The sequence below is a fragment of the Phocoena sinus genome, chromosome 11 (assembly GCF_008692025.1).
Source record: "Phocoena sinus isolate mPhoSin1 chromosome 11, mPhoSin1.pri, whole genome shotgun sequence".
Classification (NCBI taxonomy): Eukaryota; Metazoa; Chordata; class Mammalia; order Artiodactyla; family Phocoenidae; genus Phocoena; species Phocoena sinus.
In genome coordinates, this window is record NC_045773.1 from 102472875 (window position 1) to 102487912 (window position 15038).

General features: G+C 49.5%; 1 long non-coding RNA gene across 2 annotated transcripts in view; it reads right to left on the reverse strand.

The window, feature by feature from the left end:
• Positions 1-15038, reverse strand: part of LOC116762769 — a 124376-nt gene that overhangs the window by 25266 nt on the left and 84072 nt on the right. Inside the window, exon 4 of one of the 2 annotated variants that reach the window (XR_004352339.1) lies at positions 9478-9547. This is a non-coding gene — a long non-coding RNA (uncharacterized LOC116762769). Of the gene's footprint in view, positions 1-9199; positions 9548-15038 lie in introns of those variants that run through there. The other variant, XR_004352338.1, reaches the window with a different exon arrangement.

Genomic DNA, 15038 nt, shown 5'->3' on the forward strand with positions numbered 1-15038 from the left:
TCCATCCTACCCTTATAGAGAGAGAATAAAAGCAAGTTTTGTTGTGCTCTGAGGAGCCTGGTAAAGTAGAAAGACTTTCAGAGGTTCAAGTCCATCTCTGCCTCCTGGCCCCAGTGGGTGAGGCCCTCACTCGGACATCCCATGAGCTTTCTCTGAACGTATCCAATCCCCCATTGTGGACAGAGTTCAAACTCTTCCCTTTGGAGTTCCTCTGCCTCCGTGTCAAACAGGGGCTGTATCAAGATGCCTGTTGCAATGTGTTACAAGTTTTAAGTAGGTGCTTTAGACAGATGCCCTACGACAGCTGAGAGCTCGCCCACCTGCTCTAGAGGAGTCTGGATTTGAGAAACAGCCATAGGACAGCCTTCCACTCACAATCTCTTCAGAAAGATCTCCAAAAATCCCATCATCAGAGCCAGTCAACTGGGCGAAGTGGTGTCCTCTCCAGAATAAACATTTGGGGTCTCAAGGAGGGAAACATGGATTGACAACCCAGAGTCCAGTAAAAGAGAAACGTGAAGACTGGCGAGAATTGAGGAAAACTTTTTTATGGAAAATTTCAAGCACATTCCAAAGAGAATAATGTCATAAACCTCCGTGTGCCCCACATGCAGCTTCAATGATGATCAGCTCACAACCAAGCTGGTTTCACCTGCACCCTCTCCGGCATCCCCTCCTTCACTCCCCCCCACCCCCCACGCATTGTTTGGGAGCAAATCCCAGGCCCCATACCATTTCCTTCCTAATACTTGAATATGCAGGGAGAAGGCATTTAAACTAGGACGAACTCTTCACAGAGAAGGTGCATATAAAATCCAAGAGAAAGTGAAACTTGAAAATAAACAAAAGTAAAGCCACCAAAGAAAATTTTGAAGGATCACGTGGAGAAGGGAGAAAAGGAATTCATTCCCAGGAATTATTCTCAGATTTTGATAATGTTTTATCTTTTAAATAAGACATAAGATTCCATCACTACTCCTTTTTTTTCCTAATCAAACACTACAGCAGAAATCAGTTAATTGAGAAACAAGACTGATATTGGGGGGGGAACTCTGTGCACCCCCATGCAGTTAAACATGAAAGAAACACATTTGAGCTGTGTTGGCCCATGGTGACAACGCTTTTTAAAATATATGGGCCATGACCTTATTTTTAAAGTTTATATTTATTTTGCTTCGTTCCACAAGATGTAAACTGGGATATTCAGTTATAAAACAGCATTTTATTGCTTCTGGGTAATTCCCCAAGAGAGGAAAATAAAGTTTATTTCCCGCCCAAAAAGTGATAAATGTTTAATGAAACATCTAGCCCTTTCCCCTTAAAGGTTAGGCGTGACTTTTTAGAATATTTTTATAAGCATCTGATTTCTTCCACCTGAATTTAGCTGATGAATCAGAACCCAGGTGTGAGTGTGGAAAAAAGGGAAGAAATACCTAAGGCTCTAAAAGCAGGATTTACTCTTCCGTGTAGGGAGTTGTATTGAAAAGTGAGAGTTCTGTCCTCAGGAAGGATCAGGAATCGTTGGGGAAAAAACAGCCACTTGGAAACCATGGATAAAGGTTCAGAACATCAGCTTTTGCTCAGCTTGCTAGTTCCCTGAAAAAAAAAGTATGAATATCTTGTATTTCACACACAGAGACACCTTTACATGCACACACCATAAAGGGCTTTTCAGGCCTCAAGTACTTTTTTAACCCAACTAGTTCCAGGAAAATATAAAACAAACCAGAAACAAATGTATGAAATGTTTCTTAGAATAAAGATTTCCAAGCAAAAGAGGAAAAATCTTGACAAAGCCCGTTTGGGATTTTACCAAAGGCCACATCTTTCTCAGGATTTCTAGATCGGGTGACCCTCCAGAGACAGCTCTGCAACCCCCATCGGGCGCCAGAGGCCACATCACCTGCATGCAGGGGGGCTGATAAAGACTGCGCCCCATTCAAATGCACCCTTTTCTCCCCCTCCCACCCCTTTTATTTCCTGCTATGGTGTTACTTGCTGCCTAGTTTTTATACCTCTGGTTTCCATTAAACAAAAGTCAGGAGTAGAAGACTGTAAATCTCTCACACTCAATGCGCTGCAGGGCAGCCAGGCCCCATCCCCTACCTGAGGACCTCCTCTGAGGAAGCCCCCATCCCCATGCCACCCCGGAGACTGGGAAGGGATGCGGCCAAGCGGGAGGGGAGGGAGAGAGCCCTCCAGCCCGGGGCGCTAACTCCAGTGCACCCAAGTTCTCTTTCTCAGGTTCGTTTGCTCAGCTGGTGCCACGCGCTGCTCCAGCCCCACCAGGCCTGGTGGAAAGCGGCTTCCTCCAAAGTCTAAGGGTCCATCTTAAAGAAGTGGTTTGTAGCCAAGAAGAAGGGAGCCCCGTTGAGCTCCGCGTTCTTAATACGTGGAAATAAGAGCTGTGTAAACAGCGTTTCGCATTCCACCTATATATAGCGAGCCCGCCAGCGCACACAAGGCAGGCTCTTTAGACCTTCCTCCACCCCGATTATTGGTCTTCCCATCGCTCTCTTTATTCCAAACACACACACAGCCCCCGCTGCCCATACCCTGGGGGAAGGTATGTCGTCTCCCCAAACACCCATCCTCCCAGCGCCCGTGACTCAGGACCCACACCCTCGGCTCGGCTCCCGCAGTGGTCAAAATGCTTGTCGCCATTGGCACCCGGGTGACCGACCGTTCACCCCACCTTTTTTCTCTCTGACCAGATGTCAGTGAAAGCTGGATTTGGAGAGCCTCACCGGCAGCTTCCAGCTGGGAGCAAAGAGGGCAGAGCCTTGAGGGGCAGCCAACTCCTCCCTAGGCTGCCCTACAGCCGGGCCCCATCCTCCCTCTCAGCCTGAAGGTGGTCCCCGTGCCTTGTCTCCAACGACCCCCTGCCCGTCACGCACGACACAATTAGGGGATGATGAGGGATGACACGCCAGCACTTGCAAAGCCCCTCACTTCGAACGGGACAGAGCTGGTCCGCCTGCCTCAAGGCCGTAACTTACTCCCATCAGAGGTAGGAGCTCGGTGGCCTTGAGGGGTGTCCAGTGCCGAGACCAGACCTGCCCAGCGACCAGCAGTCCGGGCCTCAGGTGGCGCCCAGAGGACAGGCAGAGGGTGTCAGCAATGACAGGTCCCTCCCAGGCGGCCGCTCCCTCCCAGGGAGGCAGAAGGGAGGGGGCAGCTTCTTTGCGCCTCGTGTTCTCAAGGGTCAGGGAAATATCACAAGGGAAGAGTGAGAAGAAGAGAGAGAGAGACGGGCCAGTTTCCCGGGGACGGTCCGGCTGGTCTCCTGTGAAGCCCGAACACCAGCTTCTAATTTCACATCGTCAAGATTCACCTCCCAGAAAAGTCAGAGCCGAAAAGAACGTGTAATCTTCTTGAAAGAGATCCCACAGCTTCTCCAGATGTTTTGGTTTATTCTGTGGGGAGGGGAAAAGGCCTCGCTGGAGAGAAGCAAATATGTTCATTCCCTGAAAGGAGGAAGGTCACCGAGTGGGAACAGTTTATTCGCCTTTGGAAGGATCGCATTTCAGCAGAAGCGGCCAGGAATAAGATATCATTTGTTAACTTTGCTGATCCAGTAAGTGTACGCTGGACAGCTGAGCCATTATTTGGGGCTCTCTGTTACGTGCCCTGTAACAAGGAAACAATGTCCCGCTGAGTTTAGGTGTGGTGTGTGCTAAGACCACATAAAACTTTCAGCGGCTTTGTACCAAGTTGATTTTAGGGAACGGCACACATTGAACCAGTAGAACAGAAAGAAACCACGGCCTTCCCTCCCCTCATCAGGAAATGCATTACTAGTAAATTACTGGAGAGTTTCAATGGTGTATGGTGATTTTTATCAAATCAACTCCAGAATATAGGATTGTATTGTTGCGTGTGTGGTGGTTTTTCTCCCCAGGTGAAATACCCCAGGATCAGAGAAACTTTTTGAGTTAAAAGGACTGTTGGTGTCCCTGCTTCTCATTCTACTGATGGAAGGTCGAGGCCCATGGCGGGGTCAAGCGCAGGTGTATGCGCACGAGGTACCTCAGGGACGGCGCCAGGACTATAGGACCTGGACGATGTTCCATCAGACCAGGAGGCCACAAAGGAACACATGCAGGGGTGGCGGCCTGGCCCCCAGAGCTCCGTGCACCGTCCTGACTCATCTTGGCATCAGCTGTAGGGCGTCGGCTGTAGGGCAGCAGCTCTTTCTTTTCTCCAAACACCCCTTCCGCTCCCGGCCTGAAGGGGTGCAGGGGCGGGGCCGGAGCCTGGGCCAGGTACGTGCAGAGTAAGGAGGCTGCCTGAGGTGAGCTCCGGGAGCCCCGCCCCTCGGGAGCATCATTCTGCGCGGCTGACCAATGGTTTACAGCGACCGGCCCGGGCCGGCGGCTGCATCTCCCTTCCTCGCTCCCGAGACAGGGGACAGGGCTGGGGGGGGGCGGGGGGCGGCGGGTAAGGGCAGAGAGCAAACTGAAAGTACAGGCTCACAGGGTCCCTCTCTTTGATTGCTGTGTCCCTGACAACGACCCGTCCTAGGAACTGCGTGGCTGAGGGAGAGTGAGTGATGGGTGGAGTGACTGGGAGGCTGAACTGCAGCCCGGGAGGGAGGCCGGTGAGGCTCAGCTCACGGTGCTGCTGCCAATGCAGGGCGGCCGCCAGCCCCTCCCTGCAGGGGACTTGGTGGGGGGCTGTCAGCGCTCCTTCCCTCCTCTGACAGCAGCTCCGCGGCCAGCTCCCGAGGTGGGTGTGGGCACTGGTCTGGACCCTGGAGCCTCATCCCCTGTTCAGGGGTCAGCCCAGGGGAGCTCATGGGCCAAGTAAGGCCAGAGAGACTCTCTGGGAGGTGTAGTGAAGAGGCATGGAGAGAAGTACCAACCACAGTGTCATGGAGCATCAGAGCCTTCCGTGGCCCCCTGAGAGTGAGGCCAGCAGGCAGGAGAGCAGGTCTGAGGGCCAGAGCACAGTGAGGGGCAGAGACCAAGTCAAAGCCCCTGGACTCAGTTACGCCAAGGTCAAATCCAGCTCTTTCAGCGCATCCTCCTTTTGCTCAAGTCAGTAACTGCGGTTCTGACACTTGACGGAAGGAACACAGGACCCAGGATATCCGCGATCAGACAGCACTGGGGGGAGGCAGGAAGGCTGTGGAGCAAGGGTAAGTCCGGTCAGAAAAAAACAGCATGGTAGGCCTAATCAGGCTCCACCAAGCATTAACCCAGGTGGGCTTCCTGGAGGCGGGTACACAGCAGCTTTGACTGAGCGTGAACCGTGTGTGCCAGGGAGATGGACGCGCAGACAGAGATCCTCTAACCGAGCCTGGGAGAAAAGGCAGGGTTGCACCCAGAGGCCATTTCCTGGATGAGGGAAAACAGAAGGAGGGGCAACTGGGAGGAGAGGCGGAGGAAGAACGCGGTTTGGGGATGTTACATGTGAGCTTCTGCAGGACACCCAGTGGGGGGTGTCCAGCTGGCACATCCGTACACAGCTCTGAAGGTGGGGAGGAAAATGTGGGCTGGAGACACCAAATTAGGGGTCAGCGACACAGGGGGAGGAGGGCAGCCAAAACCGTGGGCCTGGATGGACGAGGTTGCCCCGAGACCAGGGTGAGAGCGAGCCACGGACAGACCCTTCAGGGCGACAAGACCTGGGGAAGGAGCTGGAAAGGAAAAGAACCAGAACGGCGAGAGGGAGAAGGGGATCCGTGGGGTGTTGCCACGAGGCTACGTGAGCAAGAGAGCGTCCCTGACAATGAATGCAGCTGCAAAGCCAAATGCCACAGAGAGGCCGAAAAGTAGACGAGCCGGGAAATATGCTCTGGGTCTGGCGATCTGGAGAGCAGTGTCAGGGTGATGGTGATGCCTCCTGTGTCCTTTTGCTGCTCCTCCTACAAACCTCTAGGGCAGCTCTCGGCACAAGGCAGGGAATGATTCCCTTCCACATTCTCCTCTCTCACTAGACTATTAGCTCCTTGAGGTCAGGGACTCTGTATTGTCCATCTTTTGCTTTTAAGCTATTTAATTGCGGTATAATTTCCATGTAGAAAATGCACCCATCTTACCGTATGGCTCAGCCTGTGTTTACACGTGCACCCACTGTATAACCCCAGCAGATCGAGATGGACACATTTCTAGGACCAGAGACGCCCACCCCTGCCCTTCCCAGCCAACACCCCAGAGGTCAGCGCTCTTCTGCCCTCTGTCACCATAGATGGGTTATGCCTGTTCTGAACTTAGTATAAGTGGAGCCGTAGAGCATGTGCTCTTGGGAGATGCCCACTTTCGCTTCAACACGGGTCCCCAGGTGGTGCCGTGAAGCTGTGACCAGTCCCCACCACATTGCTGTAGGTTAAACGGCTGCACCACACTCCTCCGTCACCAGATGTTTGACATCTAGAACCCAGGTGGTGGCTTGAAGAGAAATGCTGCCATGGACATTCTTGCACACATCTTTGATGGACACTATGTACTCATTTTGGAGGCGTATGCCCAGGAGTGGAAGTCTGGTTATGTCCTTGGATCTTTTTTTTTTTTTTTTTTTTTTTTGCTGTACGCGGGCCCCTCACTGTTGTGGCCTCTCCCGTTGCAGAACACAGGCTCCGGACGCGCAGGCTCAGCGGCCATGGCTCACGGGCCCAGCCGCTCCGCGGCATGTGGGATCTTCCCGGACCAGGGCACGAACCCGTGTCCCCTGCATCGGCAGGCGTACTCTCAACCACTGCGCCACCAGGGAAGCCCTGTCCTTGGATCTTTTATTCTCAGCACTTTGTCCTATATCAGGCCAACAGGATACATACCTAATAAGTACAACTTGCCCTTGAAACCTTAAACAACTTTTCAACAAATCTCTTGTAAAAAGCTAAATTTAATGCTATTTACTAGGGTCTTTATGGTATTATCAAGAAATTTTTAAAATCAATTTCCAAGTAAGTGTATCAAAACCTAAACAACAGGCCAAAATCTCAGTTAGCAGAGGACATAGCCCCTCTCTTTAAAGAACTCATATACAAGCTCAAATTGTTTTTTAAAAAACTATGCAATTTCAGTAAATAAGGTAAACAGCCTTTGAAATGAATGAGCCAGAATCTGGAGAACTGGTTCCAAGGAGGCTCCAGAAGAGGACCTGCAGGCTTGCCAAGGGCAGGGATGAGACACACATTCTGGAAGCAGGTCTGGGTCAGGGCAGCCATCTTTGCACAAGAAACACATCTGGGCAAGAACCGGGCTTCAGCAGGAGCCTCGACAAACGCCCCGGGAATAACACGATGCGAAGGAACCTCACCAATCAAGGTACCAAATGTGTGCTTTTCTTTTGAACACCGGCTTCGGTTTTCACCGGTTAGAAGAAGTTGAGTGCTAGGCGAAAGCCAAGGAGGCGTGAAAAAGGGGCTTTCCTGGTGGGAGCTGGACCTGCCTGCCACCTCCTTCTCATCCTAGCTCCCCTGATGGGCAGAACCTGACCACAAGTTTGGCCTGAGTTGGCATGAAAAGAAGTGAAGTCTTGCCTCAAAGAAAAGATAAAAGGAACAGCCAGATATGTGATTTCAGATCTGGATCCAGGCCTTGGTCTACATTCCATCTCACTCCATCCCCCCGGCCCCCACCCAAACCACCGCCCTGAGGCGTGACCCAAGTCCAAAGAAGAAGTCAAAGAATTTTTTGGTGTTTTTCTAGGTCTCCTCCCATCCCCTTGGAAATCCTTCTGGGGGCGGGGGGCAGGGAATAGTCCCTTGCCTATCCAGCATAAACTATCAATACAAAATGGTTAGATAAATAATTTAGGCAGAGGGTGACGGTGAGGGTGAACTCTAGGCCACTAATCCTCGAGGCTGGCAGACACTGATAAGAAACACAGGACAAGCTGAAAAAGGAATGAACACAAAGAGAGGGACGGCCTTTTCCGGCGGGGTCAACCCCGGACAGAACAAAACGAACGCGTCTCCTCTGACGGCTATAGCTCTCCCACCTCGATGTCGGGTCAGACACAAGGCCGCGTTCATTTGCTCTGTGGTCTCATACATTAATGACACAGGAGTATCTGAGCAGAAAACAGCCTGAAAAAAACACAACGTTATGGGAAACAGTGACCTTGTCCTCACCTGGGGCCCAGGGGTCTGCTCGCCCGCATAAGGGGACGCGAGCTTCCTGTGATGCCCACCCGATGGTTCAGAAGTTCCCTCGAGTGTCCTCACGAGGCACAGGGCCGCTGTGGTCACAACTCCAGGACACCACTCACAATGGGTGTCCTTGGGGGACAGAATGGGAAATGAACGTGTTGAACATTGGTCACATGTCCTGAAATCCCCAGAACACTTGAATTTAAACTGGACACCTCATTGCCTTGGCAAGTTTTCTCGAAATGTCAGGGGTCACAGGTCCTGTGTTTTGGGGGATAAACACACACACACATACACACTCACAAGATGTGAGCACAGCAGGGGGAGGGGAAGGTGGCTGCAAAAGTGTGAGAAGCGGCCCCGTGAAGCGTCACCGCTCACCCCGTCGCTGTTGCCTGTCCTCCCCGTCCTTGCTCCTGTACACAGGGGTTCTCACAGGCACAACACTCTGGCTTAGTTCTTGACTCACAAGTCTTAGAAAACGTGGTGGCTTCCAAATAAACCAGAAGTCCGCCCCCCCGCCAAAGGCGGGCACACAGCAGGGCACAAAGCAGATGGTCAACAGGTACTTTCTTATTTGGACTTGACTGTGCTCCCCCTTCCTTTTATCATCCTCGGTTGCATGTGCTGAAGGTCTCCTTCCTGCAGAATTGATCTATTCTTAAGGAAAATACAGTTTCTAACAGCACTAAAAAACTTCTGTCTCCCACCACCTTCTCTTTCTCTTTCAGCCCCTCCAGTGGGCAGCTGCAATCATGCTTCCCTCTCCAGGTGCGTCCCAGTCCATGCACCCGGCCTCTCAGGTGAGGCCCTCCCTTTAAACCTGTTCAGCCTAAACTCAGCGATGAGTCACTTATCTGCACATATATCCTCAACTCCATTTGTTTTCTTTCTGGTGCGGTCATGCTTCCTTAACAAAAAACACAGTCTCACTTTCAAGGAACTTAATTCTACTGCACTTACCTCATACTCTTCCCGTACCGTCCACCAACCATGATCCTTGGTATTTACCCAAAGAAGCTGAAAACTTATGTCCACACAAAAACTTGCACACGGAAGTTTATAGCAGCTTTACTCATACTTGCAAAAATTTGCCAAAAATCAAGATGCCCTTCAGCAGGTGACTGCATAAATAAACTGCGGTTCATCCGGACAATGGAATATTATTCAGCAGTAAAAAAGTAGTGAGCTATCAAGCCATGAAAAGACATTGAAAAAACCCCGAATGCGTACTACTAAGTGAAAGAAGCCAATCTGAAAAGGCTATGTACCGTATTTTCCAGCTACGTGACATTCTGGAAAAGGCAGAACTATGGAGACTGTTTCAGAAAAAGACGTCTTCCCTCCTTTTTTAAGGTAATTCCCTTCGTGGACCTTACCCTTCTCCTCAGGAATGTCCCACTGTTGTACCTTCGATCTCTTTCTCCTCCACTCTTCCTACCCTTCAGCCTGAAAGAAAAAACACACAAAAAGAAAATACATACACAAAACCACCCTCTTGACTCTGGGCTCCCTCAGCCCCTTCCGTCTCCCTCTGCCCTGCGGGCTCTCCGAGCTCTATGCAGACACCCCAAGTGGCTGTCCACTACATCCTCACCTCCCACGTACTCCTCAACCAGTGTCAACTAACGCTTGCCCTTTGCCCTCTCAAGTCAATGTTTTCTCAAAAATGAGAAAATCTGACTTCCTCACTTAATCCCAAGCCAGTCCATGCCCCTCACGTAGTGGGTTCAATAAATATTTGTTGAAAAAAAACATCCCGAATGATTTCCTAATTTCCAGCGAAGACCGCCTTTTGTCACTAGGCCTTGCGGACTACTGAAGCCCCGCCACCCCTGCCCTGTAGATAGATGGAGTCTCCTCTCCATCCTCAGCCTGAGACGGTCTCTCAGAGCACACGTCAGGTGCGGTGGATGGACTTCGCTGTGGCTTCCTGGACCGCCACCTCCTGACATCCACGTTCACGTTCACCCTGTCCAAGTGTGGGCGGGGCCGTGTAGTGACTCTGCCACGGTGTGTAGCCTCCGCCCGTCTGCGCTGCAGCCTCTGCACCCATGCTGACTCAGAAGGCGCGAGGGGCCTTGAATCCCACAGGCCCAGGAGGTGATCCCGCCAGCAGCCTGAGGCGTCCGAAGCCTCCAGGTGAGAGCCCAGCCCAGCGGTACCCTGCGTCCTGGGAGACCCCGGGCACAGGACCCAGCTGAGCCGTGCCCCAGACCCCTCCCCACGGAAACCGTGACGTGATGAATGTGCGTTGTTTCCCGCTGCTGACTCTGTGGTCATTCGATACGCGGCGCAGACCACTTAAGAGGCCAGGTCACAGCACTCCCTGCTCACACCCTCAGGGGCCTCCGTCTCATTCAGAATAACCCCCAAAGTCCTGTCTGTGGGCCGGGAGCTCTTGTAGCCTGGCTCCTACACCTGTAAGATCCGCCTCCATCCCCTTCCCCTTGCTCATCCCACCACAGCCATTCGGGTCTTCCTGCTGTTCCATTCCTGCCTTTACCCTCTGTTTCCCCTGCCTGGAACATTCTACCTCCAGATCTTCCTGTGATTCGCTCCTTCACTTCATTCAGAACTGCACTCAAACACCAGCTCCTCAAGGGAGCCTCCCCAGGCCCCAGTCCCAAACTCCAGCCCTTATCAGTACCTGAAATTATTTACCATACGTAGGTTCAGATATGGGTAGCTGGCAGAAGTTACCTTGAAACAAAAGCAGTGACCCTGTCACTACAAGGCAAACAGCTGTCAGTCTTGTTGGCAATGATACAAATTTGAGCTACCTAGTAAAACTCAGACTTTAGGAAATCTTATATCTACCCCCATGAGCAGCTTACCAATGCCTTAAGACTTTTTGATGAGTTTTGGTGGTGATACTGATACTTTGATATTGTAAGTGAAACATGTCAACATTTGGAAAATGTAAAAACCTCCATGAACCATAATTTTCAAAGTGATCAATAATGATATTACAAAATCATGAATGGGTAAACATAAAGACAGGCATATAGACCAATGAAACAGAATAGAGAGCCCAGAAATAAACCCTCACATACATGGTCAACTAACCTTCCACAAGGGTACCAAGACCATTCAACTGGGGAAAGGAGTCTTTTCAACAAACAGTGCTGGGAAAAACTGGACATCCACGTGAAAAGCTGGACCCTTACCTTATACATATACAAAAATTAACTCAAAATCCATCAAAAAACCTAAATGTATGGGGCTTCCCTGGTGGCGCAGTGGTTGAGAGTCCGCCTGCCGATGCAGGGGACACGGGTTCGTGCCCCGGTCCGGGAAGATCCCACATGCCATGGAGCGGCTGGGCCCGTGAGCCATGGCCGCTGAGCCTGCATGTCCGGAGCCTGTGCTCCACAACGGAGAGGCCACAACAGTGAGAGGCCCGTGTACAGCCCAAAAAAAAAAAAAAAAAAAACCTAAATGTAGAGACCTAAAGCTATAAAACTCTTAGAAGAAACCATAGGGGAAGAGTTTCATGACATTGTTTGGCAAGGACTTCCTGAACACGATACCAAAACCACAGGCCACAAAAGTAAAAATAGACAAATTGGACTATATAAAAAATAAAAACTTCTGTGCATCAAAAGACACCATCAACCGAGCAAAAAGAAAACCTATGAGATGAGAGAAAATATTTACAAATCATATAAATGAGAAGGGGTTAATATGAAGATAAAAACTCCTGCAACTCAACAACAAAAAACCAAATAACTTGATTAAAAATTGGGCAAAGAAGAAGATATAGAAACAGCCAAAAAGTACATGAAAAGATGTTCAACATTACTAATCATTAGAGCAACGAAAATCAAAACCACAATGAGATATAACTTCACACCTGTTAAGATGGTTACTATTAAAAAAAAAAAAAAAAGGAAAAGAAGCGTTGGCAAGGATGTAGAGAAATTGGAACCCCCGTGCTCTGTCGGTGGTGGGGTTGTAAAATGGTGCAGCCCCTGTGAAAAACAGTAAGGCATTACGTTAGATGAAAAATAGAATTAATCTATGATCCAGTAATTCCACTTCTGGGTATCCATCCAAAAGAACTGAGAGCAGGGCCTCCAACAGATATGTGCACACCCATGTGCATTGCAACACTATTCTCAACTGTCAGGAGGCAGAAGCAACCAAAGTGTCCACTGATGGATAATAGATAAACAAAATGTGGTCTGTACATACAATGGAATATTGTCCAGCCTTAAGAAGTCAGGAAACTATGACACCTGCTACACGTGGAGGAACCCTGAGGACATGATGCTCAGTGAAAGAAGCCACAGAAGGACAAAATAGTGGATGATTCACTTACATAAGGTACCTAAAGTAATCAAATTGTTTAGAATAGAAAGTAGAACGGTGGTTGTCCTGGGACAGGGGGGCAGGGGAATGGGAAATTATTGTTTAATGGGGGCAGAGTTTCAGGTTTGCAAGATGAAAAGAACCCTGGAGATGGATGGTGTGGTGATTACAACACAACAAAGCGAATGTACTTAAAACTACTGAACTGTACATTTAAAAATGGTTAAGATGGTAAATTTTATGTTATGTATATTTTACCACAATTTAAAATAAACAAATAAATAAAAGTCTTTCATGGGTGAAAAAGACCCATTCGAAGTACCAAATATACCAATGGATTTTACAGTAACACGGTTCCAAAAGTTCACTGATATCTTTTCAGATTCTACATTACAACTAACTTTTAAAAATTATTAAATGATAATTTTTATGAAGACTCAAAGAAGAATAGTTACAATTATCCAAAAGTCTGTGAAAATATTCCTCCTTTTGAAACTACATGTATGTGAGCCCAGATTCTCTCCATACATTTCAATCAAAACACCATATTGCAACAGACTGAATTCAAGGCAAGTAAGAGAATCCAATAGTCTTCTAGCTACCAAGCCAGAAAGGAAGGAGTTTTCCAAAAACGTAAAACAATGCCACTCTACTAATTGTTTTGTTTTGGAAAATATAGCCATTTTCACAAAATTATGGTTTTTATGTCAACACGTAACAGGTTTACCATTTTTATTTTTATGTGAATTAATCAGTATTTTCAATTTGCTCAGTTTTACTTTCTAATATGGTACATATATGTAGATAAACTATACATAATGATAAGCTCTTTAGGGTCTTCAATAACTTTTAAGAGTGAAAACGAGGTACTAGGTCAAAATGTGTGAAAGTACTGGTTCAGACTAATGTAATACAGAGGATAAGACACTAAATCCTCCTTTTCTCCCTCCTCTGCCCTTGAATGATTACAGCTCTACTTAATAGAATTGAGGTAATCACCCTCCGGGGGCCGGAAGTCTGAACCTGGTATCGTTGGGTTGGAATCAAAATGTCATCAGGGCTGTACTCCATCCTCCCCCAACCCCAGGCTTTAGGGGAGGGTCTGTTTCTTGCCTCTTGAAGCCTCTGGGGGCTGCCAGCCTCCCCTCGCTGTGGGCCACGTCACTCCAGGCTCACCCCCACCTTCACAGGGTCCCCCGCTTCTGTCTGTTTGGGAACTCCCACGCCTTTCAGTTATAAGGACCCACGATTAGATCGAACACCATCTGTTGTACTTTATAGGTCAAGCAAGCCCATAATAATTATATTCATTTAATCTTCTATGAATTCCAAACAGTGTCAATAAAAAAACAATTAGTTCACAGTGTACTTCTGGTTGTTTTTCTAGGCCTTTCTTAATCCACAATAAAGGGATACTAACAAGGGGACAGGTTCTGGCGCCCAAGGACCTGGGTGTGAGTCTCAGCTCCATCATTTCTCAGCTGCGCCATCAGGAAAGCTAGTCCTTCCTTTGTGCTTCAGTTTCCTCATCTGTAAAACGGGATGACAACACTGCCCACCACTGAGGACTGCTGTCAAGGCTGGAAGAGTCGGTCCTTGTAAAGTCCTAGCCCAGTGCCCAGAGGATAGTAAGCATCTCCAAATGCTAGTTGTTTTATTATTATCTGAATAAGGTTTATAAGAAGAGGTTGGGTATGGCTTAGAAATCAGCTCATGGGAATTGGGATGATGGATGCTGAAGAAGTATCTGTCCAACAAGTCACAGGACCCCGGCCCCTGGGGACCCCGCCAAGCATCACTTTACATTTCTGCACTAGAAAACCATACCTACTTCTCAGAGGTTTCCCTGGCCCTGCAGCCGTGCCCCACACCCCTCAAGGGCACCCGCACATCACTGGGGGCAGCTCTCGACAGTGTCCAAAGCCGGGAGGCCGTGCGGGCTCTTCTTCAGCTTGAGGCATAGCCTGTTTCTGAAAATGGATACTATGTATTTACAGAGGAGAAATGACAGCATGTTTTCTGTCATAGCTACATCACTTTATTCCACTTCTTGTTTCCCCCATTTGGAGTATTTATGAAGTTTTCCATTTGATCCTTTTTTGGGGACAGACAGCTTATTTGGAAAAAATGGACAGACAACTAAGTAAAATGGATCCTGGGGCTCCAACCCTACAAAGAACATCCTCGGTGGGGGGGGGGGGCACCTGCCCAAGGGTGGAAGGAGGCCCCCCCAGTTAGGACTCGGGGAGCCAGACTCAGGGGCACGAGGATGGGACCTGGGGACCCCGTGGAGCAGACGACCAGCCTACTGCCTCTGCTCCCGGCTGGAACGTGTTTCAGTCGTGACGAGTGTGAAGCGCAAAGGCAGACAGGATGGAAAACGAGGGTTAGCACAGGCCGTGCGGACCGGCCCCGCTGTGCCTCTCCCACAGCAATGTGGAAACAGGAGGCTCTTCAGAGCTGTCTCCAGGTCATCTTTAAAGAGAAGCGGTGAGCAGAAACCGAGCCCCGAGTGTGAGTGGTGAAGGACAGGCCGGGAGCGGATGCCTGGGACGAGGGGAGACCTGCAGCCACCGGGCGGCAACCCCGAGGGCGCTGGTCTGAGGCTCTGCGAGCTGCCGTCCTC